Source organism: Coregonus clupeaformis, chromosome 37 (genome assembly GCF_020615455.1).
Source record: "Coregonus clupeaformis isolate EN_2021a chromosome 37, ASM2061545v1, whole genome shotgun sequence".
Classification (NCBI taxonomy): domain Eukaryota; kingdom Metazoa; phylum Chordata; class Actinopteri; order Salmoniformes; family Salmonidae; genus Coregonus; species Coregonus clupeaformis.
Genome location: NC_059228.1, coordinates 24,795,230 through 24,821,226, shown reverse-complemented (window position 1 = coordinate 24,821,226; position 25,997 = coordinate 24,795,230). Strand labels below are relative to the sequence as shown.

The 25,997-nt window shown below is 42.4% G+C and overlaps 1 protein-coding gene across 2 annotated transcripts in view; it reads right to left on the bottom strand.

Moving 5' to 3' along the window:
- Positions 1-25,686, bottom strand: part of LOC121553764 (phosphatidylcholine:ceramide cholinephosphotransferase 1) — a 42,414-nt gene extending 16,728 nt beyond the window's left edge. Inside the window, exon 1 of one of the 2 annotated variants that reach the window (XM_041867141.2) lies at positions 25,467-25,686. The gene's annotated coding sequence lies outside the window, so the exon portion shown is untranslated. Of the gene's footprint in view, positions 1-385; positions 458-25,466 lie in introns of those variants that run through there. The other variant, XM_041867142.2, reaches the window with a different exon arrangement.
- Positions 25,687-25,997: the final 311 nt, after the last annotated feature.

Genomic DNA, 25,997 nt, shown 5'->3' with positions numbered 1-25,997 from the left:
CATACATACACACATACATATATAAGATATATAAATGCAACAACTAATGATTTTATTGAGTTACAGTTCATAAGGAAATCAGTCAATTAAAATTAATTAATTAGGCACTAATCTATGTATTTCACATGAATGGGAATACAGATATGCATCCAAATAACATAAAAACGTAATATACATGTTTTTTATAAAACATTAACTAAATAAAACGAGTAAATCAGATCTTAAATCTAACTGAAACTAAACTGAATTTCTAAGAAAAATCTCTAAACTATAAAAACCTTGGTTGGAAGGTTGTTGAAGCGTCACATTAATTCCCCCAGGTTCCAAAATTCCCGATCTGAGAAGTAATTATGTACGCAAACGGCACCTGTGCCATAGGACTTACCCCTATCTCCCCTGTGCATTCTCTTCATTCTTTTAACTGCACTAATCACAAACACATGTGGCTCTGAGAGAGAAAGAACAGCTCTGAAGCTGTTCCTCTGAACAAGGCTTTCTCTTTCTCAGTCTCCTCCTCCTTCCCCCTTGGTTTCTCTGTTTATTGCTCTCTGGCTTGAACGGAGTCCCTGATCCCCACCCATTCTGAGCTAGCGTGTGTCCGCAAAACACAAAATGATCTGATCTCCATCCATTTAACTTATGCATACTTTATTTGAACAGGAAGCACAATGGATATCATTGGTACATGTTGTCAAGTGGTGGAAACACAGGCATCCAGAAACAGAACAAGTACACAGTAAACATAGTGCAGGGAGCTGGATACACATAGTAGAAAACACACTGGGGAGGGCTCTTTGGGATTGGAAAACGGGTCAGCTCCTGATATAGAACTAATTGTCTTAACGTCTCACCTAGGCCACACAGTCTTATCACCACGGCTCAAACACATGAAGGAAGGAATTTAAAATGTTCTTCAGGTAACTAAACTTGAACCAATAAGCTAGGCTTATTTGTGCCATATAGATACATTCTATAGACAGTCTGTTTGCAAATACAGCACATTTCAACTGTTAGCCTATCATGTATCCTCTTTCTATGCCTACAGTATATCTGTTTGAACATGTTGAATCAACATGAGTCACCGCAACCGACATTACTTAACAATGTCAAAATGACATTCAGTCATGGAAACCTATTCGAGCAACCCTTTTGTTTGCTTTCCCCTCCTCCTTCCCCCTTGGTGTTTTCACTTTTCTGAGACAATGCTTTATTTGAAACAGTAATCTTCCATTACGGAACTTTACCTTCCGAGAACAATGGTGAATAAAACATGTGAACACTATTCTCTCACCTGTATCACTTAGCCTACTACCTGGCCCACAAAGCCACATAGAATGCATTTTACCCAACATACTTGGCCAGTTGACAGTTGGCGATACCAGGGTGAAAATTAACAGCAAGCAGCTGCAGTTGAACGCCGTTGGGTAGAGCGAGTTGACACACACACCACACACGTAACACTTGTTATAGCAAACATGAACTAGACCTCCTGAGGCCTTTCATGAGGTCAAGTGTTCTGATGTGTTGGGATACTTTACATATTACTATAATAGACTGTTTCCCCAAAATCTATTCTGGTATAGGCCTACTAGTTTGTATGAAGTAGGCTTGTGTGTGAAACTGCCTTGAAGGCTTTAAACACCACCTGCAGCCTCATACAACACAGAAGCTACTTATAGAAGCATTAGACAAAGTCTCTTTGTTCAGGCTTTTTTTATGTGAAGGTTCTCCAGCACTGTGGAGCGAGAGTTATCGGCTAAAGTGGCCAATGTTGGGGATCGGTTACATTCTGGGACAACTTTATTTCCTGGAAGAATAAAAAGCTACACCCCTATCAGGCCCGTATAGTATGAATTGTAGAAACGTTCATATATCCTCCTCTTTGACGGCTCAGTCTTTTCATGTATTCATGTATGGGAAGTGACTGAGACGTGCAATAAGGTCCCTCTTTAGTCTTTCAGCAAACCCTCAATTGTCAAACTTTCACAATAGAATACATGAAAAGACTGAGCCTTCAAAGAGGAGGATATATGAACGTTTCTACAATTCATACTATACGGGCCTGATAGGGGTGTAGCTTTTTATTCTTCCAGGAAATAAAAAGGGAACAGGTTTCCATCTTGGCTGCAAAATAGTAAGTCGTTAAAATAAGTAAGCTTCCTTCTTTCATGATAATGCACAAGGCCATTGGTACTTTTGACAAACTCAAACAAGATAGATAATGTGACTGTATATGGGTTGTCATCTGAGGTTTTCAATACAAATGAGAATAAGCAATCAAATCAAATCTGCATCCACTGCAGAGCTATCGATCTGCTGCATGATTGCATTTATCCTGTTTCTGAGATGAAATTGGCAATTGAGGTCAATTACAGGATCCTGAAAACAATGTATGTGTCTTGTGGCCTTCTGTCGCCCCCATGTCGGAAGTAATGAATCCACTAAGATAACAGAGTACAATGACCTTTTAGAGGTACAAGTTTGCCAGTCTAAGGTCACTTTCAAATCAAATCAAATCAAATTGTATTGGTCACATGCGCCGAATACAACAGGTGCAGACATTACAGTGAAATGCTTACTTACAGCCCTTAACCAACAGTGCATTTATTTTTAACAACATTTTAAAAAAAATAAAACGACCAAAACTAAAAGTGTTGAGAAAAAAAAGAGCAGAAGTAAAATAAAATAACAGTAGGGAGGCTATATATATACAGGGGGGTACCGTTGCAGAGTCAATGTGCGGGGGCACCGGCTAGTTGAGGTAATATGTACATGTGGGTAGAGTTAAAGTGACTATGCATAAATAATTAACAGAGTAGCAGCAGCGTAAAAAGGATGGGGTGGGGGGCAGTGCAAATAGTCCGGGTAGCCATGATTAGCTGTTCAGGAGTCTTATGGCTTGGGGGTAGAAGCTGTTGAGAAGTCTTTTGGACCTAGACTTGGCACTCCGGTACCGCTTGCCGTGCGGAAGCAGAGAGAACAGTCTATGACTAGGGTGGCTGGAGTCTTTGACAATTTTGAGGGCCTTCCTCTGACACCGCCTGGTATAGAGGTCCTGGATGGCAGGAAGCTTGGCCCCAGTGATGTACTGGGCCGTACGCACTACCCTCTGTAGTGCCTTGCGGTCGGAGGCCAAGCAGTTGCCATACCAGGCGGTGATGCAACCAGTCAGGATACTCTCGATGGTGCAGCTGTAGAATTTTTTGAGGATCTGAGGACCCATGCCAAATCTTTTCAGTCTCCTAGAGTAGTTTTAGTTAGTAAAAGCTTTTTCCTGAAGTTAGAAGCCAGCATCAAATTTAGAACAGTTCATTGGAGCAATGCTTTTAGTGTTAGTTAGCATTTCTCTGTTGTGGTATTAACTACCCATCTTCCACAAGCACAGCTTGCTATAGTTGCATTTTCCCCTGATTTTTAGCAGCTTCCAGCCCTATCAACAGGGGTCTTTTCCATGCGATTTCTCGCTCTCCTTGACTTCAGTTCAACCTTCCTCCCTTAGAACCAGGAAAAAAAACACCTCCTCTGGACACTGACATTGAAGTGTTCATCCTCCACCTTTCCAAATTTCCTGGAAAAATATAAGTTTCTAAGCTTCTTCTGTCAATGCCCAGACAAAGGTATGAGGGCCAGATTATCTGGGTTGAGTGCGGGTTTCCAAGAGCGGTGCAAATTTGTAACAGTTCAAGACATTGCAATAAAATATAATTTAATGTCTGTTGAGGGCATAAATAAAGCAGCACTGAATTATTTTCAGTATCCCTTTCTACTTTCACTAACAAAGCTAACCCTGAACACATACTAAGTAGCCTATTCAATGGGTTGGTCTTTCCTGAATTCACCCAATACATTCAGACGCTCAGGCCAGTTCATCCAAATGCAACAAGTCGTTGTTGCGCGCTATGTGTGGTATCGTGTGTTTCCTGTCCTGAGCTGACAGTGGCTTGAATGGGTGCATCAGCCACATGTGATAGTGAATGATGTACTGGCCTGATGAGATCAGAAAGCAGTGGCGGCAGTGGTGGAGGAAGCGTCAGTGCTTTAATCAATCTGCCAGGCTTAACAGCTGAAGACAGTGGGTTCGGAACAGCAAATCACGAATCTGTATGTTGTGTAATGGTGTCTGATTACAGATAGCAGAGGTAACACGCTGGCCTCTGGGAAAGAGCATGTGCTGATGTCACAGAGGAATATCACACCTTTAATCATGGCAGATAACCAGGCTAAGAATTCACCATTAAAAGAGATAAGATTCGAGGAAAATACCAACCCTTGAACCTGTTTGTTTGGTTTCATGCAAATCTGACAGTCAAATGTATTTAAAAAGCATTACTGTAAATGGATTTACAGCGCAATTACAAAATACAGTTGTAAATCACCAAATTGGATAACCCTTTCATCGACAGGTGCTAGCATAACATTTTTTAGGATCTCACTCTAGTAAATAGGCAAATAATGAGGACACAGTGCTGTACAATAGTCTAGCCTACAACTTCCCTTCTCCCAAATACGATCATTAAACATAGTTCCCCCAGCAGCAGCGATGGTAGATGTGAGACAGAATCTATAAAACAGTCTCTGCTACAGTATTTTTCCTTTCAGTAGTAGCTTAACTTAAAAGAGCAATATAGGGCTGTATGGTCACATCTTAGCTAGGGCTGGGAATTGCCAGGGACCTCACGATACGATATTATCACAATACTTAGGTGCCGATATGATATGTATTGCAATTCGATACTGTGATTTTATTGCGATTCCATGTTCCAAACAAATTGCTCAAAACATGTCTAATGCAAAGGGACAAGAGCGAGCCTTGAGAAAAATAGTTTTCATCACTCATGGTTATAAGTGCAGAAAACAAATTGGCTCCCTATAAAAACATGTAGAACGAGATATGAAGGCAAAATACTGGAGTCTTGGTGCAGGTAGAGCCAAGTAAAGCAAAAATAACATTGCGATTGTCAAAATGATACATTGTGAAACATAATATCCCGATATGTACCTATCGATTTCCCCCCCCCCATCACTAATCATAGCCGACTCATTGGCACATGGAGATCAATGTATGGCTAGACGCTGTATGGAAACTTCAACTGCTATCCCTGGTGAAACAAAGGACTAAAATCCCAAATAGTAGATGGTATAGATAGGTTGGTTGTTTAGCAACAAAACCAACATGTGCGCAACTATGGGGCAAAACAGACGGGGTTGGCTTAGATTGTTTACAACATGTACACTACACTGAACAAAAATATAAAGGCAACATGTTTCATGAGCTGAAATAAAAGATCCCCGACATTTTCCATACGCACAAAAAGCGTATATCTCTCACTGAATTTTCTGCACAAATTTCTTTACATCCCTGTTAATGAGCATTTCTCCTTTGCCAAGACAATCCATCCACCTAACAGGTGTAGCATATCAAGAAGCTGATTAAACAGCATGATCATGACACAGGTGCACCTTGTGCTGGGGAAAATAAAAGGTCACTCTAAAATGTGCAGTCACACAACATAATGCCAGAGATATCTCAAGTTGAGGGAGCGTGCAATTGGCATGCTGACTGCAGGAATGTCCACCAGAGCTGTTGCCAGAGAATTGAATGTTTATTTCTCTACCAACTTCATTTTAGAGAATTTGGTAGTATGTCCAACCGGCCTCACAACCGCAGACCACGTGTAACCACGCCAGCACAGGACCTCCACATCTGGCTTCTTCACCTGCGGGATCGACTCATACCAGCCACCAGACAGCTGATGAAACTGTGGGTTTGCACAACCACAGAGATACCGTGACGAGATCCTGAGGCCCATTGTCATGCCATTCATCCGCCGCCATCACCTCATGTTTCAGCATGATAATGCACGACGGCTCCATGTCGCAAGGAACACCACACAATTCCTGGAAGCTGAAAATGTCCCAGTTCTTCCATGGCCTGCATACTCACCAGACATGTCACCCATTGAGCATGTCTGGGATGCTCTGGATCGACATGTACGACAGCATGTTCCAGTTCCCACCAATATCCAGCAACTTCGCCCAGCCATTGAAGAGGAGTGGGAGAACATTCCACAGACCACAATCAACAGCCTGATCAACTCTATGCGAAGGAGATTTGTCACGCTGCATGAGGCAAATGGTGGTCACACCAGATACTGACTGGTTTTCTGATCCAAGCCCCTACTTTTCTTTTTGAAGGTATCTGTGACCAACATATGCATATCTGTATTCCCAGTCATGTGAAATCCATAGATTAGGGCCTAATTTATTTATTTCAATTGACTGATTTCCTTATATGAACTGTAACTCAGTAAAATCTTTGAAATTGCTGCATGTTGCGTTTATATTTTTGTTCAGTGTATATTTCGTCTCCAATATTTATTGAAAACAAATACATTTGCACATTGAGCACTTGTTGTCTGAAATACATTTTTACAGTTGTTGGTTAGCTAGCTAGAGAATGTTTGCAATATTAGCATTAGCATTTCATTGACATGAAATCAGTCAAAACACCTCAAAACAAGACATGGTATCAAGAACAAGATTAAACTAGCTGAAAGAGTCACTTACGATTCCCCACATGGCAGTTTCTTGTCATTGTTGGTAGTTAACTGGCCATCCAGAATCACAACAACTCACGGACTTCTGCACCACTGAAGCGTGAACATTGTTTGACGTTGTCAGCTAACCCATCTGCAAACCGATTAGGTTCTCAACCAAGTACAGGGATCAATACAGAACAAAGCTGTGCTTCAGCAGTGATAAGCCTATAATAAAGCATATCAGGCAAATTATTACAACACATTTGTACATGAATACTGTCACCTGGTCAGGATGAGACCTGGGGTGTACTCATAAGTTGCGTACTCTAGCAAAATGTTTTGCTTCTGTGCAAAACATTTTGCAGCGGAAACTACAGTTTCTATTGGACAAATTCAGGTAGGTCCCTCCCAGTTTCGTTCCATTTGCTTCCATTTTGTTCCTAGTGAATACACCACTGATGAGTCTGTTTGCCTTGAATACTCTGCAGAGCTTAACAGCAGAATAACAAATGCTCGCAGGTGCCATCCTTTAATGAGGAACCCACCCGTGAATTCATGATTCAATTATGACCATGTCAGGTCCACACATACACACACACACACACACACACACACACACACACCACCCAAAGGACAGCATAAAAACCTGTTTTACAGTATAGTACAGCATATGCACAAAACCTAAGACAAAAAGCCTATATGTTGACCTAGACAGAAGATAAGAGATTGAAGAACATGATATTAATATGGAGGAAGTGAGTATGTGGAAACACAAATTCCCCTTTGCAATCAAAACCGGCAACCAAGTCGAGGAACATTATTCCAAAGCAAGTTACTCCACATGCAGTAGTTTTTTCATGTTTTACAACATAGGGGACTGATCCTTGTTTCGTTGAGTACATTCATTCAATGGTGCATGTTAATATATATATATATATATATATCAGTGCCTTCATAAAGTATTCACACCCCCTGACTCTTTCCACATTTTGTGGTGTTACAGCCTGAATTTATAATGGATAAAATTAATATTTTTGTCACTGGCCTACACACAATGACCCACAATGTCAAAGTGGAATTATGTTTGTCGAAATATTTACAAATTAAGTAAAAATGAAAAGCTGAAATGTCTGGAGTCAATAAGTATTTAACCCTTTTGTTATGGCAAGCTTAATTAAAGTTCAGGAGGAATAATTTGCTTAGCAAGTCACATAATAAGCTGCATGGACTCACTATGTGCAATGGTTTTAACATAATTTTTTAATGACTACCTGTTCTCTGTACCCCGCACATACAATTATTTGTAAGGACCCTCAGTCATGCAGTGAATTTCAAACACAGATTCAACCACAAAGACCAGGGAGGTTTTCCAATGCCTCGCAAAGAAGGGCACCTATTGGTAGATGAATTTTTTTTTTTTTAAGACATTGAATATCCCATTTAGCGTGGTGAAATTATTAATTATTTGGATTGTGTATCAATACACCCAGTCACTACAAAAGACACAGGTGTCCTTCCTAATTCAGTTGCCGGAGAGGAAGGAAACCGCTCAGGGATTTCACCATGAGGCCAATGGTGACTTTAAAACAGTTACAGAGTTGAATGGCTGTGATAGGAGAAAACTGAGGATGGATCAACAACATTATAGTTACTCCGCAATACTAACCTAATTGACATAGCGAAAAGGAAGCCTGTACAGAATAAAAAATATTCCAAAATATGCATCCTGTTTGCAACAAGGCACTAAAGTAATACTGCAAAAAATTTGGCAAAGCTATTCACTTTTTGTCCTTAATACAAAGTGTTATGTTTGGGGCAAATCCAGACATTCTCCCGAGTGGCGCAGTGGTCTAAGGCACTGCATCGCAGTGCTAGCTGTGCCACTAGAGATCCTGGTTCGAATCCAGGCTCTGTCGTAGCCGGCCGCGACCGGGAGACCCATGGGGCGGCGCACAATTGGCCCAGCGTCGTCCAGGGTAGGGGAGGGAATGGCCGGCAGGGATGTAGCTCAGTTGGTAGAGCATGGCGTTTGCAATGCCAGGGTTGTGGGTTCGATTCCCATGGGGGGCCAGTATAAAAAATAAAAAAATAAATGTATGCACTCTGGATAAATGACAAAAATGTAAAATGTAAATCCAATACATTACTGAGTACCACTCTCCATATTTTCAAGCATAGTGATGGCTGCATCATGTTTTGGGTATGCTTGTAATCGTTAAGGACTGGGGAGTTTTTCAGGATTAAAAAAAATAACTTAATCGAGCCACACACAGGCAAAATCGTAGAGGAAAACCTGGTTCAGTCTGCTTTCCACCAGACACTGGGAGATTAATTCACCTTTCAGCAGGACAATAACCTAAAACACAAGGCCAAATCTACACAGGGATTGCTTACCAAGAAGACAGTGAATGTTCCTGAGTGGCCGAGTTACAGTTTTGACTTAAATCTGCTTGAAAATCTATGGCAAGACTTGAAAATGGTCGTCTAACAATGATCAACAACCAATACGACAGAGCTTGAAGAATTTCGAAAATAATAAAATGGGCAAATATTGTACAATCCAGCTGTGCAAAGCTCTTAGAGACTTACCCAGAAAGACTCACAGCTGACAAAGGTGATTGTAACATGCATTGACTCAGGGGTGTGAATACTTATGTAAAGTAGATATTTCCATATTTCATTTTCAATACATTTGCAAAAACTTCTAAAAAGGTTTTTACTTTGTCATTATGGGGTATTGTGTGTAAATGGATGAGAAAAAAAATCTATTTAATTCAATTTGAATTCAGGCTGTAACGAAATATGGAATAAGTCAAGGGGCATCTATCCGACTTAACACAACTGAAGTTCCTTCTGGAAAATTATCCAGCATGAAATTGAAGTCGCTCTGGATAAGAGTGTCTGCTAAATGATGCAAATGTAAATTAAAATAACATTCTTGTTTTTTTACTCAAATCCTGAAAACACAGTAACCGGTTTGACAGGCATCCAGATGCTAAACTTTTACTTTCCTAAACCCTGAATGTACTGTAAACTTCTCATCACCAATCGATTTACGCCTAAAACAATAAAATGCAAACATCTGTTTATCACAGACTGGTTAAAGGTAATAGTATATTCTTCATCTGCAGAGCTTTCTTGCTAGTGAAGCGAAGTTGCAGTGAAGATTTATCAACATTAAATGGAAAATTCCACCCATTGTTGACACAGTCCTAAAATGTTTTGCTTGTCAGCAGTCAGATTTTCAAGATATGTAACTTTCAAAATACAGAAATCATCCCCGTATGATGCAATTTGCATCAAATTAAGATAAATCCACGCCTTCAGTGGGGGGTGGGGGGGTGGGTCAATGTAAATAGTCCGGGTGGCCATTTGATTCATTGCTCAGCGGTCTTATGGCTTGGGGGTTAAAGCTGTTAAGGAGCCTTTTGGACCTGGACTGGGTGCTAAGGTACCGCTTGCCGTGCGGTAGCAGAGAGAACAGTCTATGACTAGGGTGCACGAGTATTTGACCATTTTTGGGGCCTTCCTCTTGACAGCGCCTAGTTTATAGGTCCTGGATGGCAGGAAGCTTGGCTCCAGTGATGTACTAGGCTGTACGCACTACCCTCTGTAGCGCCTTACGGTTGGATGCCGAGCAGTTGCCATACCAGGTGGTGATGCAACCGGTCAGGATGCTCTCGATGATGCCGCTGTATCACCTTTTGAGGATCTGGGGACCCATGCCAAATCTTTTCAGTCTCCTGAGGGGGAATAGGTTTTGTCGTGCCCTCTTCACAACTGTCTTGGTGTGCTTGGACCATGTTAGTTTGTTGGTGATGCGGACACCAAGGAACTTGAAGCTCTCAACCTGCTCCACTACAGCCCCGTCGATGAGAATGGGGGCGTGCTCAGTCCTCTTCTTTTTCCTGTAGTCCACAATCATCTCCTTTGTCTTGATCACGTTGAGGGAGAGGTTGTTGTCCTGGCACCACTCGTCGTTGTCGGTGATCAGGCCTACCACTGTTGTGTCATTGGAAAACTTAATGATGGTGTTGGAGTCGTGCCTGGCCATGCAGTCATGAGTGAACAGGGAGTACAGGAGGGGACTGAGCACGCACCCCTGAGGGGCCCCCGTGTTAAGGATCAGCGTGGTGGACGTGTTGTTACAGTGAGGGAAAAAAGTACTTGATCCCCTGCTGATTTTGTAAGTTTGCCCACTGACAGACATGATCAGTCTATAATTTTAATGGTAGGTTTATTTGAACAGTGAGAGACAGAATAACAACAAAAAAATCCAGAAAAACGCATGTCAAAAATAAATTGATTTGCATGTTAATGAGGGAAATAAGTATTTGACCCCTCTGCAAAACATGACTTAGTGCTTGGTGGCAAAACCCTTGTTGGCAATCACAGAGGTCAAACATTTCTTGTAGTTGGCCACCAGGTTTGCACACATCTCAGGAGGGATTTTGTCCCACTCCTCTTTGCAGATCTTCTCCAAGTCATTAAGGTTTCGAGGCTGACATTTGGCAACTCAAACCTTCAGCTCCCTCCACAGATTTTCTATGGGATTAAGGTCTGGAGACTGGCTAGGCCACTCCAGGACCTTAATGTGCTTCTTCTTGAGCCACTCCTTTGTTGCCTTGGCTGTGTGTTTTGGGTCATTGTCATGCTGGAATACCCATCCACGACCCATTTTCAATGCCCTGGCTGAGGGAAGGAGGTTCTCACCAAAGATTTGACGGTACATGGCCACGTCTATCGTCCCTTTGATGCAGTGAAGTTGTCCTGTCCCCTTAGCAGAAAAACACCCCCAAAGCATAATGTTTCCACCTCCATGTTTGACGGTGGGGATGGTGTTCTTTGGGTCATAGGCAGCATTCCTCCTCCTCCAAACATGGTGAGTTGAGTTGATGGCAAAGAGCTCGATTTTGGTCTCATCTGACCACAACACTTTCACCCAGTTCTCCTCTGAATCATTCAGATGTTCATTGGCAAACATCAGACGGGCCTGTATATGTGCTTTCTTGAGCAGGGGGACCTTGCGGGCGCTGCAGGATTTCAGTCCTTCACGGCGTAGTGTGTTACCAATTGTTTTCTTGGTGACTATGTTCCCAGCTGCCTTAAGATCATTGACAAGATCCTCCCGTGTAGTTATGGGCTGATTCCTCACCGTTCTCATGATCATTGCAACTCCATGAGGTGAGATCTTGCATGGAGCCTCAGGCCGAGGGAGATTGACAGTTATTTTGTGTTTCTTCCATTTGCGAATAATCGCACCAACTGTTGTCACCTTCTCACCAAGCTGCTTGGCGATGGTCTTGTAGCCAATTCCAGCCTTGTGTAGGTCTACAATCTTGTCCCTGACATCCTTGGAGAGCTCTTTGGTCTTGGCCATGGTGGAAAGTTTGGAATCTGATTGATTGATTGCTTCCGTAGACAGGTGTATTTTATACAGGTAACAAACTGAGATTAGGAGCACTCCCTTTAAGAGTGTGCTCCTAATCTCAGCTCGTTACCTGTATAAAAGACACCTGGGAGCCAGAAATCTTTCTGATTGAGAGGGGGTCAAATACTTATTTCCCTTATTAAAATGCAAATGAATTTATAACATTTTGACATGTATTTTTCTGGATTTTCTTGTTGTTATTCTGTCTCTCACTGTTCAAATAAACCTACTATTAAAATGATAGACTGATCATGTCTTTGTCAGTGGGCAAACATACAAAATCAGCACGGGATCAAATACTTTTTCCCCCTCACTGTATGTATGTATGTATGTATGTATGTATGTATGTATGTATGTATGTATGTATGTATGTATGTATGTATGTATGTATGTATGTATGTATGTATATATATATATATATACACACATACACACACACACATACATACATACATAAACACACACACACACACACACACATACATACATACATACATACATACATACATACATACTACCGTTCAAAAGTTTGGGGTCACTTGTGTCACAAATGTCCTTGTTTTTGAAAGAAAAGCAATTTTTTTGTCCATTAACATAACATCAAATGGATCAGAAATACAGTATAGACATTGTTAATGTTGTAAATGGCTATTGTAGCTGGAAACGGCTGATTTTTAATGGAATATCTACATAGGCGTACAGAGGCCCATTATCAGCAACCATCAGTCCTGTGTTCCAATGGCACGTTGTGTTTGCTAATCCAAGTTTATCATTTTAAAAGGCTAATTGATCATTAGAAAGCACTTTTGCAATTATGTTAGCACAGCTGAAAACTGTTGTGCTGATTAAAGAAGCAATACAACTGGACTTCTTGAGACTAGTTGAGTATCTGGAGCATCAGTAATTGTGGGTTCGATTACATTTATTTTTACATTTTAGTCATTTTAGCAGACGCTCTTATCCAGAGCGACTTACAGTTAGTGAGTGCATACATTATTTTATATTTTTCATACTGGCCCCCCGTGGGAATCGAACCCACAACCCTGGCGTTGCAAACGCCATGCTCTACCAACTGAACTACATCCCTGCCGGCCATTCCCTCCCCTACCCTGGACGACACTGGGCCAATTGTGCGCCGCCCCATGGGTCTCCCGGTCGCAGCCGGCTACGACAGAGCCTGGATTACAGGCTCAAAATGGCCAGAAACAAATAACTTTTTCTGAAACTCGTCAGTCTATTCTTGTTCTGAGAAATTAAGGATATTCCATGCGAGAAATTGCTATGAAACTGAAGATCTCGTACAACGCTGTGTACTACTTCCTTCACAGGACAGTGCAAACTGGCTCTAACCAGAATAGAAAGAGGAGTGGGAGGCCCCGGTGCACAACTGAGCAAGAGGACAAATACATTAGTGTGTCTAGTTTGAGAAACAGACGCCTCACAGGTCCTCAACTGTCAGCTTCATTAAATAGTACCCGGAAAACACCAGTCTCAACATCAACAGTGAAGAGGCGACTCCGGGATGCTGACCTTCTAGGCAGTTGCAAAGAAAAAGCCATATCTCAGCTACAATAGCCATTTACAACATAAACAATGTCTACACTGTATTTCTGATCAGTTTGATGTTATTTTAATGGACAAAATATTTGCATTTCTTTCAAAAACAACGACATTTCTAAGTGACAAACTTTTGAACTGTAGTGTATGTATTGTAATGGTTAGGTTGTTACGAATGCACTGATCTAATTGGGCACGTGGCATTTCAGCAACTAAAAAAAATGAAAAATGACTATATCGGAGTTCCATCTTTGAGGACATGTATTTCCATTGTTAGTGTGGTCCCTCGACTATCTTGTCAATTTAATAGATTATCTTTGGTGAAGCCTCATAATGAAGAGGGGGAGCAACTTGGACTACATTGAGCATTCTCCAGGTGATAAACATTTGGCGTGTCTATGCAATTAAGCTATAGGTGTAGTTGGATTAGGAGAGAATAGCTGTATTGTGAGAATCGTTTTTGTTGTTGTGGAGTTCTTCAAAACAAAAAAGCATTCAACAAAATCAACAAATTTAGTCATCCAATAATCAAAAAGATGCCAAGTCTCAAAAAGTAAAAGGCAATTCCATGGAACGGAGTTATGCTGATGTTACAAAACAAAAACCATTGATTTTAAATTTGAACAAACCATACAAGGACAAATTTTAACAATTTCCACTGAACATTTTACAATAACACTGGAAGAACTGTGCAGATGCAAAGTTTGATAACAGAGTTTTGGTAAAATCTTCCTCAGTTTTTTGTGACCATGTTTCCAATAATGTTGTGAAATATCTGCTCCAAATTAAGATTCAAAGATGTCTGCAGAAAGAATGGGGTGTCAGCTATGACATGACACCTTTACTTTGAAAAAAAACGTTTTGGTTATTGAACTAGGCTACAGTAAGTAAAGTAGATTTACATCCGGTAACAGAATTACATCTGTACTACAAAGAAATGAAAAATGATGGATATGAATATCATTCTCCTCATGGTGATGTATCCTGAAGAGGTACACAAATGGTGGAAATATGCGTTGAAAAACTGAAGCACATGCACAGAAGCATTTATCTACGGCAGGGGTGTCAAACGTCCGGCCCACGGGCCGGATCAGGCCCGCAAACGGGTTTAATCCGGCCCGCGAGATGATTTTGTAAAGTATAAAAATGCGTGCAATTTTTCAATAAAATAAACTGCTGTTCCAATTGCGTCCACTGGATGGCGCAATAGCAATTGTGTTAAGCAAGCAAACTGTTTATACCGGGGCAGAGCAAGTAGGTCAAGCACGTGCAGCCAGTCCGGATGAGCTACTTTGTTTTGCCTGCGATATTTATTACGGCTTCTACTTTTAACATTATGTGCTTTGGCACCCTCATTGCCCCAATATGTCTCTGTCAAAAAAGAGAAAAGTGGACGCAGAGGGCAGAGTGTTCCAAGAAAAATGGTCATCCTCCTATTTATTCACGGAATTGAATGGGAAAGCTGTATGTTTGGTGTGTTCACAGCATGTTGCAGTGCTGAAAAAATATAACCTTCGTCGCCACTATGTGAGTCTTCATGCCGACAAATATGACAACTTTCAAGGACAGCAGAGAAGAGAGAAGGTGAATGAACTGTTGGCGGGTCTGAAGAAACAGCAGTCTGTGTTTACTCACAGCCGAGACATCAGTGACGCTGCAGTGAAAGCTAGCTACCTCATTGCTAATGAAATCGCAGTGGCTTCAAAACCATTTAGTGAGGGTGAATTTGTAAAAACATGCATGATGAAGGCAGCGGAGATTGTGTGCCCTGAAAAGCTTCAGGCTTTTGTAAATATCAGCCTGACAAGAAACACAGTTGCAGACAGGATTTCCGATCTTTCAGTGGATTTGGACAGCCAGTTGAAGCAAAAAGTAAAGTCATTTATTGCGTTTTCGGTTGCAATTGATGAAAGCACGGACATTACAGATGTTGCACAACTGGCCATTTTCATCCGCGGAGTTGATGACACATTGACCGTCACCGAGGAGTTCGTGGAGTTGGTGCCGATGACAGATACAACGACAGCAGCTGATATTTTTACCGCACTCGTCGGGCGCGCTGGACAGGGTCGGAGTGGACTGGTCCCGCGCTGTCAGCCTGGCTACAGATGGTGCGCCCCTCAATGATCGGGAAAAAAAGCAGGCGTTGTGACAAAGTTCAGAGAGAAAGTGCAATCTGCAAATGGAGGACGTGATTTTTTGACTTTTCACTGTATTTTGCACCAGGAGGCTTTGTGTTGCAAGTCATTAAAGATGGATAACGTCATGAAGGTGGTCATCCAAACTGTTAATTTCATCCGATCCAGAAGCCTGAATCACCGTCAGTTTGACAGCCTTCTCAGAGAGAAAGACCACATCTATGGCCTGCCATACCACACTGAGGTAAGATGGTTAAGCCGAGGTGCTGTGCTGAGGCGTTTCTTTGATTTACGAGAAGAAATTGAACAGTTCATGGAAGAAAAGGGCAAACCAGTGTTAGAATTTCATTCCGCAGAGTGGATGCAGGACCTTGCATTTATGGTGGATGTTACAGAGCACCTGAATAACTTGAACAAACAGCTGCAAGGGCACAACAAAGTTGTCACGCAGTATTATGACAGCATACGTTCTTTCAAGTTGAAGCTGTCATTGTGGGAGACGCAACTCGCCGGTGGTGATGCAGCTCACTTCCCCTGTCTGAAAAATGTGTGCGCGACCCAACATGTGGCAGACATGAAGCGGGAGTTTGAGCAACGCTTTCAGATTTTTGGTGAACTGGAGAAAGACTTCAACGTTTTTTGCTCGCCATTTTTTGCTCGCCACTTGAAATAATAGACTTGCAAATTTGCTGCAGCTGGCTTGGACATTTTATCAGAATCTCTTGCCAGGTTACCCCAACTTGACAGCCCTCGCTGCAAAACTGTTGTGCATGTTTGGAACCACATATCTTTGTGAGCAAGTTCTCTGTAATGAGCATAAATAAAACAAAGCTGCGCTCAAGGCTCACGCACAAGCACTTGAATCACATCCTGAAGTTGGCTGCCACTCAGGATGTGACGCCTGATATTGATGCGCTGGTGAAAGCTAAAAGATGCCAGGTATCAGGAGTCAAATAAACTATGCAACCCCACTTAAAGTGCTGCATGAGACACCCTGATATAGTTCTGTGATCTGTGATATACTTCTGTGAATCACTGAGGCATTGTGTGTTTGTGTGTTCTTTGTCCTCAGAACTTTCAAATAACTTGAGGTGTTTTATGATTAATAGTGATGTTGTGCTTTTGGACACACTGTCCTCAGGCTCCAGCTTTATGTTTATATGTTTTTATGTTGATGTGCTATTGTGACAGGTTAAAGGACATATTCATAGCCTGTTATACACTAAAAAGTATTAGTAAGTTCATGGTATGTAAGGATCTTAAAATATCTAAGGTTAAAAAGATCATGCATCCAATACTAGTTCATAGAGATTGATAAAATTCATAAATGTGTTAAAATCCGTCAAGTGTAAAAGGGTAAAATATTGTAAGAGGAATGTGTAAACTTTATATTGACTACTTTATTTTGTGGTGCCTAATTTAAGGGTAAAAGTGTTAATCTGTGATCTACTAAATGCTCTTAATCTATGAGCCTGAGATCGATTGCTCTGGTCTCCACCCAACTTTCTGGGGAAATCGCGGTCTTTTTCTCATTACACTAAAGTTTTCAGTGAGGAAACATAACTGCGTCACTTTCGTGATTATTTCTCCCCTTTTTCAGGGGCGTAACATTTTGGAGGCTCCGCTGAGATTGCTGCTCAGATGTCCGGCTTCCACATCCTGGTCGCTGAATTCTGAGCCAGCTAAATCCCTACATAACAACCCAGGCAGGCTGCAGTGAGGAAAGTGTTGCTGTTCGAGGGGAGCTGGAAGTTGGTGGTTAAGTACGTGTCAACTGAGGCCGTTGAGAGACCATCAGAGACAGTAAGGACCATCTAATTCAGAGTCAACTCCTGCACAGTAAAGGTTCCTCCTGACCTGTCAACATGACAACCGCCTTGGAAGAACTACAGGAAGAGGTAGTAGGAGAATTGCAAACCCTGACTAAAGACAAGTTACTAGACGTATGTGATTTCCTTGACATATCAGGCGAACAGAGAAGAGTTATTCAAGACAAATCCCGCATATCATTGATGACTCACATTATGATGTTCCTTGAAAGAGAGGAAGTTGCAGAGTTAGAAGATGGCGGCATGTCGGAATTATTGTTACTTAAAGACAAAATGACAGAGATGATCAGTGGCATAGATAGCAAGACAGGGCAAACTGACCATGATATTGAAACAGCCAGAACACATCACATAATAGAGGGACTGAGAACTGTAACCCCACAACAAGGGGTGGGAAATGAGCAGAGTACTGCAGACAAAGCCAGTGATTCCCCTGCCCATCTTCAGAGGAGCATGCAGCTCTCACCCAGTGCACAGCCCGGCTCATACTGGCGCAAAGAGTTAAACATTTCTGGTCAGATAGGTGAACCGGGCCAGAAAGATAAACTGACTTTTTCCAGCCTTGCCCATCAGATTGAGAATGGACTTAACAGAGACTATCCTGAGGTAGAAATAGTAGACGCAGTAATCAGGGCTATTTCTCCAGGCTCACAGCTACGCAGCTACTTGGAAGGTAAACCCCAGCTAACTCTTCCCACACTTAGATGCATCCTGCGTTCCCACTTCCAAGAGAAGAGTGCAACAGAGCTTTACAAACAGCTAGCTTCAGAAGCACAGCATAGCAAGGAGACCCCTCAAAGCTTCCTGATGCGCGTCTTAGATTTGAGGCAGAAAGTACCATTTGCTTCCCAGGAGTCAGAATCAGGGCTTAAGTATGACCCTGCCCTAGTCCAGCGCATGTGTTTACACACAGTCCTTACAGGTCTCCAGAGTGACAGTATCAGGATAGACATGCAGCCTCTCCTGCTTGATAGCGAAACATCAGATGAGGTTTTGCTAGAGAAGCTTAACATTGCTTGTGCTAATGAGTTAGAAAGACGAAACAAAAAGCGTTTTAATGCCCCACAGCCTGCTACAACTGTAAGTGTAGTCCAGTTAGAAGATACGCCATCTGCAAAGTGTCCTGTGAAGGAAGCCAAAGCTAAGATACCCGCAGAACTGTTAACAGAGTTAGCTGAACTTAAGACAGGTGTAGCTTCCTAAAAGGTCTCAGTGCAGAGATTGCTCAGATTAAGGAGACATTACAGCAGCCTCTGTTTCAGTCATCGCCTTATGCCCATGCCCCGCTTCCAGTTAGGAGGCCAGATAGGGACCCCCAGCCACCTGTTTCCCCAGCAGCAGTATTACAGCAACTACAGTCAGCCCCAAGCACCTGACCCTGCGCAGTATCAATATGCACCTAACCTGTATACCAACCGCTCTGCTCAAGCTCCAAGGAGGTGTTTTGTCTGCCAGCAGGCCAGAACAGATGCACGCTGCACACACTGCTTCCGATGTGGGAGTGGAGAACATTTTCAAGCTGGATGTAAAATCCGGGGAGTCAGACCATCCAAAGAGGCCCCTTTAAACGGGGAAGGGTTACCGCTGAGGGACAAGTGTTAACCGTAGCTACCAAAAAGTCCCAGAAATGTGCAAATTGTGCCAGAGAAGAGTCATTTGAGAACCTGAAACAATGTTCATCATGTAAAGAGACACTGTACTGTTCCAAAGGATGTCAAAACCAACATTGGACTAAACATAAGGAAAAATGCACTCACCTGAAAATTGACTCTACCTGTGAAAAGCTTTCCTGTACAGAATAAAATGCCCACTCTTTACCATCCCTAGCTCAAGGTTGCCACCCCCATAAGGTCACCTCGCTAGTCGGTAGACAGTGCCTTGTTGAGTGTCATCTGAATCGCCACCACCTCCAAGCTCTATGGGACACAGGCTCTCAGGTATCGGTCATTGACGAATGATGGAAAGCGGAATCTCTCCCAAACGCAAGGCTGAGGGATGTTTCAGAAATTCTGGACTCACCTGATGATCTAAGATTGACGGCAGCAAATGGGACTGAAATGCCGTACCTGGGATGGATCGAAACAACTTTTCGGCTAGCCTCTGAAACTGACCAAACGAAGGAACTGATCATCCCAGTGCTGGTAATGAAAGGCTGTCACCTATCTCATCCCATCATAGGTTTCAATGTTATTGAGCACATCCTGACAAGGACCGAAAAGACTAAACGGTACAGTACAGTAAAAAAAGCTTTCCCAAGCCTCAAAAGAAATAAGGTGAGGGCTTTTATACAGGCTGTTAGCGCAGAACAGACAGATGAATACGCAGTGAAAACCAAGAAAGAGAAGGTTGCTGTACCAAAACACAGTAGCATTCAGATTGAGTGCCGGGTAGCTTCCCAGCCTTTCAAAGATGACATGACAATGCTTTTCCAGCCAGACCTGAACCCGCAGTGGCCAGATGAACTTGAGTTCTTTGACACACTAGTCAGAGTTAAGAAAGGTGTTTTTCCAGTTGTCATGCTTGATGTCTCTAACCCCACTGACCACGACATTGCCCTGCTAGGACGCACCATAAATCGGTACAGTACAAACCATTATGACTGTGTTACCTGCCCAAGTCTTTGAAAAAGCTGTCACCCCAGCCACAGTGAATCACACCAGTGTTCAAACCCCATGTACTGCTACTGAACAGTGGGATCCACCAGTAGGTTTAAGTCACCTAACCGAAGAACAGAGAGAGGTTGTTAGGAAAATGCTTAGAGAAGAGTGTCACTCCTTCTCCAGATCAGACAATGACATTGGCTGCATTGAACGATTGAAAATGACTATTTCTCTAAAGGACTCTGAACCAGTCAAGCGCACATACATGTCAGTGCCCAGGCCACTGTATCAGGAGATGAAGGGTTACCTTCATGACCTCATAGCCCAGGGTTGGGTTAGGAAGTCAAACTCTTCATATTCTTCACCTGTCGTTTTGCGTTAGGAAGAAGGACGGGACCCTCCGGTTGTGTATAGATTACAGAGACCTGAACAGAAAGACACATCCCGACCGCCAGCCCATCCCTCGGGTCCAGGACATCATGGACAGTTTAGGTGGTAATTCCTGGTTCTCTCTTTTAGATCAGGGAAAAGCATATCACCAAGGGTTCATCTCTGAAGAAAGCAGATCACTGACAGCATTTGTGACCCCATGGGGACTCTATGAGTGGATACGTATGCCATTCGGCCTCATGAACGCTCCTGCAGCTTTTCAGCGTTGTATGGAGGAATGTTTGGAAGGGCTCCGGGACAACATCTGCATTCCTTATCTGGACGACACGCTAGTTTTCAGTAAAACTTTCGACAGCCATGTGAATGATGTGCAAAAGGTTTTGCAGCGTCTCAGAGAGTATGGCATCAAACTCAAGCCAAGTAAGTGTGATCTCTTTAAACCCCGGCATCAAACTCAAGCCAAGTAAGTGTGATCTCTTTAAACCCCAGGTCCGTTATTTGGGCAGAATAGTGTCTGCAGACGGCAGCAAAGTTGACCCAGCTGATTTTGAAGCAGTAAGAGCATTGAAAGAGATCAGACCACAGACTGTGGGCCAGCTCAGAAAAATGCTTGGTTTACTCACTTACTACAGACAGTACATCAAAGACTTTTCTAGGAGGGCCAGCTGTCTGTATGACCTCCTGAAAACAGATTCAGAGAAAATACCTGACCACCCACGGAAAGCAAAAACAAAGAAAGTAAGTCATGTGGTGCCCTCAAACAAGCCAATCCTGTGGACTGACCAGCATCAACAGGCACTTGAACAGCTGATTGAGTGTCTGCTTCACCCACCAGTCTTAGGTTTCCCTGACTTCACTCAGCCATTTGTTGTACACACTGATGCGTCACACCAAGGCTTGGGAGCAGTTCTTTATCAAGAGCAAGATGGGAAGCTTAGGGTCATTGCTTATGGCTCTCGAACCTTAACAGCAGCTGAGAAGAACTATCACTACCACTCTGGCAAGCTAGAATTTCTAGCTCTAAAATGGGCAATCACTGATAAATTCCATGATTATTTGTACTATGCTCCGACCTTCACTGTATACAGTGATAACAACCCGCTCAGCTACATTCTGTCTACTGCAAAACTGAACGCAACCACTTCCAGGTGGGTTGCAGAATTGGCTGATTTCCACTTTACAATAAAGTACAGGCCAGGCAGAGAGAACGGTGATGCAGATGCTTTGTCGAGGATGCCACTGGATGTAGAGTCACTGATGAGAGAATGTTCTGAGGAGCTTCCACCAGACACCATTGCCGCCACGATACAAGCAGTAGAGGTACAGAAAGAGCCTTTTGTGCCTTGGTCAATTTCAGCTGCATCTATGTCAGTATCAGCTGAAGGTGAGACAACTACAGTAACAATCAGCTCGATCCCAAAAAGAGGGGATAAGAGAGGCACAAGAGTCTGATCCGGTCATCCGTCCTGTGCTCGATTTCAAGCTGTCTGGTTCCAAACCGCCAGTTAAAGAGCAAAAGGAATTCAGTCCAAAGACAAAATGCCTATTCAGAGAATGGGACAAATTGACAATCGACAGTGATGGTATTCTTTACAGAATCACTACAGCCCGCAAGCAGTTAGTTCTACCAGAGCAGTACAAAGGTAAAGTGATGGAAGAGTTGCACAATAACATGGGACACCAAGGTACTGACCGCACTGTATCCCTAGTACGTGACCGCTTCTTCTGGCCTTATATGCAATCTGACATCGAGCACTATGTGACTAAAACTTGTAGCTGTGTCAAGCAGAAAAAGCCAGGCCATGAAACAAGAGCTCCTCTGACAAACATTGTGACAACACAGCCATTTGAACTAGTATGTATAGATTTCCTCCATCTCGACAGATGTAAAGGGGGATATGAGTACATCCTTGTGATTGTTGATCATTTTACACGGTTCACTCAAGCCTACGCCACCACATCAAAGTCAGGAAAAACTGCTGCAAATCTCATCTTCAATGACTTTGCCCTGAAGTTTGGGTTCCCCTCCCGCATCCACCATGACCAAGGGGGAGAATTCGAAAATCAGTTGTTCCATCAGTTAAAGAAACTCAGTGGCATGGCGGGGTCCAGAACAACACCCTACCACCCGATGGGGAACGGTCAAGTGGAACGAATGAACAGAACATTGTTGCAAATGCTAAAGACACTAACTGAGACACAAAAGTCAAACTGGAAGGAGTCTCTAAACAAACTGGTTTATGCCTATAACTGCACCCGTTGCAAAGTGACTGGCTATTCACCATTTTATCTTCTGTTTGGGAGATCACCCAGGCTTCCAGTTGATATGTTCTTTGGATTGTGCACAGAGGCAGGTTCCAGTAACCAGCGAGACTACGTGGAGAACTGGAAACGAGGAATGGAAGAAGCATACGCCATTGCAAATGAAAATGCTCAGAAAGCTGCTGAAAGAAGTAAGAAGTACTATGACACTAAAGTTAGGAGTTCAGTGCTACAGCCTGGCGAGCGAGTTCTGATTAAAAACCTGACACCAAGAGGAGGACCAGGCAAACTCCGTAACTATTGGGAAGATCAAATTCACACAGTAGTGAGACAAATGGGTTCAGACCTGCCGATTTATGAGTTGAGACCAGAAAAGGGTAGGGGGACGCTCCAGGGTCCTGCACAGAAACCTGCTCATGTCCTGTGACCACTTACCTTTTGAGAGACAACCAGAAATGACTAAAGATGACAAAAGTAAGAAAAAGAGACATCAGCCTGGATCACAGCCTCTAGATTCTGATGAAGACAGCGGGGATGAATATGACCTTCATCATGAGCCGCTACAGGTCCCCACATCTCCTACAGTACCTGAGAGGTATGCTGAACCAGCGAGAGAGTCTGAAAACAGGCCCCCACCAGTGAAACAAACAGTGGCGGTGCCAGTTCCTGATATGCTACCAGCACAGCCGCTTGTTGAAAATCAGCTGGAGGAGAAAACAACAGTTAAAGAACTGCCTGCTGAGGAGATGAACTTGCCTGCTGAAAATGTGCCTGATGATCGTCCACTAAGTGCCTTTCCTTCATTAACTGCTGCTGCTGAACCTGAGGAACCAGCTTACCAGCTGCCACAAAGAGAGAGACACCCTCCAAGACGTACCACCTATGATCAGCTTGGTATCCCTTCCTGCTACAGTATCCAGCCACAGCCACAGTTGTTCCCTGTCTACCCTGCACCAGGACTGGTTCCATGGCTGCCATCACTACAGCGATATTACCTTCAGCCACCCTACATGTATGGACTTCAGCAAACTTGAGGCCACAGACAGAGTTGACATGTTTGACCATGGACTACTGACTGATTTCACAGACTTTCACGAGACAATTAGCAGACTATGCATATAGATCATTAAAACTGATGGACTGTTGACAATAGTATGAGAAAAGACTGCTTATGGACTGTTTATACAGCTGGTCAACAGATATGGACTGTGAATATAACTTCTTGGTTCTATTTGAACTGTGAACTTTGACCTCTGCTCAAGGACTATCTTACAGAAGAGGATTTTCTACGTCCAGTGCTTATAGACTGTTTAAGAAGACAATGTTGGTAATGTTGGGACAACATTTATTTTGTCGGGGAGAGTGTGACAGGTTAAAGGACATATTCATAGCCTGTTATACACTAAAAAGTATTAGTAAGTTCATGGTATGTAAGGATCTTAAAATATCTAAGGTTAAAAAGATCATGCATCCAATACTAGTTCATAGAGATTGATAAAATTCATAAATGTGTTAAAATCCGTCAAGTGTAAAAGGGTAAAATATTGTAAGAGGAATGTGTAAACTTTATATTGACTACTTTATTTTGTGGTGCCTAATTTAAGGGTAAAAGTGTTAATCTGTGATCTACTAAATGCTCTTAATCTATGAGCCTGAGATCGATTGCTCTGGTCTCCACCCAACTTTCTGGGGAAATCGCGGTCTTTTTCTCATTACACTAAAGTTTTCAGTGAGGAAACATAACTGCGTCACTTTCGTGATTATTTCTCCCCTTTTTCAGGGGCGTAACACTATTGTTTTTAATTGATTTTATTTTATTTGTATATTTAACCTATTCTTGACTCTGTGGTTCTTGCACTTGTTTGGGGAACAGGATTTCATTATTTCTATCTACATTTCTGCCTGAGAAATGACACCCTGATATAGTTCTGTGATCTGTGAAACAGTTCTGTTAATCACTGAGGCATTGTGTGTTCTTTTTCTTTAGAATTTTCAAATAAACTTTACGTGTTTTATGATTAATAGTGATGTTGTGCTTGTACTATTTTGGACACACTGTCCTCAGGCTCCAGCTTTATGTTTTATGTTGATCGTATTAAAACAAAGAAAACAATCTGAAGTTGTTGTTTTTAAGTTATATATACACCATGATTTTTCCAGGTCCGGCCCACTTGGGAATAGATTTTCCTCCCTGAGCTAAAATGAGTTTGACACCCCTGGTTTATGGTGTCCATTTATTTCCTCCAGTCATTGCTTGTGTGGCTTAAGCTAAGCAGCTAAAAATAGCAAGTTATAGTTTGCTAAAACAAGCTGGCTTCCTTTAGCTAGTTAGCTACCAGATATTCAATGGAAATGTCAGTCAACAACAGCTTTCAGTTTAGTCAACGAGTTCATTCGCTATAAAATCCATAGATTATTCGTTTGACCGAACAGTTGGTGAGTTTGAAGTCGCGCGTATTCACAACTGATACCGCGAGCTAGCTAACTGACAATCTCAGGTTAGAGATTAAACAGGGGTGTTAGCTAGCTCGAATAACATGTTAGTTAGCTAGTCAGTCAATGCAGCAAATCTAGTTAAATAGCTAGCTAGATAAAGAGACAAATGCATGTATGACAACTGATACAAAATAGCTGGTTGATAGATAGTGTAGCCCGATACAATGTATAAATGGTGGTTGCTTGCACTTGCTACTTTGTAACGTTAGCTAGTTGACACTTACCCCATAAAACATCACATTGGCGACTTGTAGCTATCACAGAGGAATGTGGCGTAGCTATCGGGCGTACATTTCCTGAAAAAAATATTCTTCTTAATTTCAAAATAAATCGTTTTAGGTTCCCTTATATTCTGATAAGTAGACGATATAAATGCAACACCGTTGATCGTAACGTTAGTCGGGATGGAATGGGATTGTTTTCTTGAGTAGGTTAACCTATGTGGAGCTAGCCACAATAACGACTAGCCACAATAGTGGAATTTGCGGTTCGCCTTCAAAATAAAAGTCCCTCATTGAAAGTGATAAGTGGCATAATTGGACTAGATAATGCTAAACAAGGTTGGAATGTTAACAAAAGACAATAATTAGTTAATCTGACCCAAAAATATATAATCTCTATACCGGGCGGTGTCAGAAGAAGGCCCTACAAATTTGAGGCCGGCCGATATTAGCCTTTTTATGGATGTATTTGTATTGTCATTTAATCCACCGAAAAGGACCGATATAAAATGTGGAGAAAACGCTAGGGAAAAA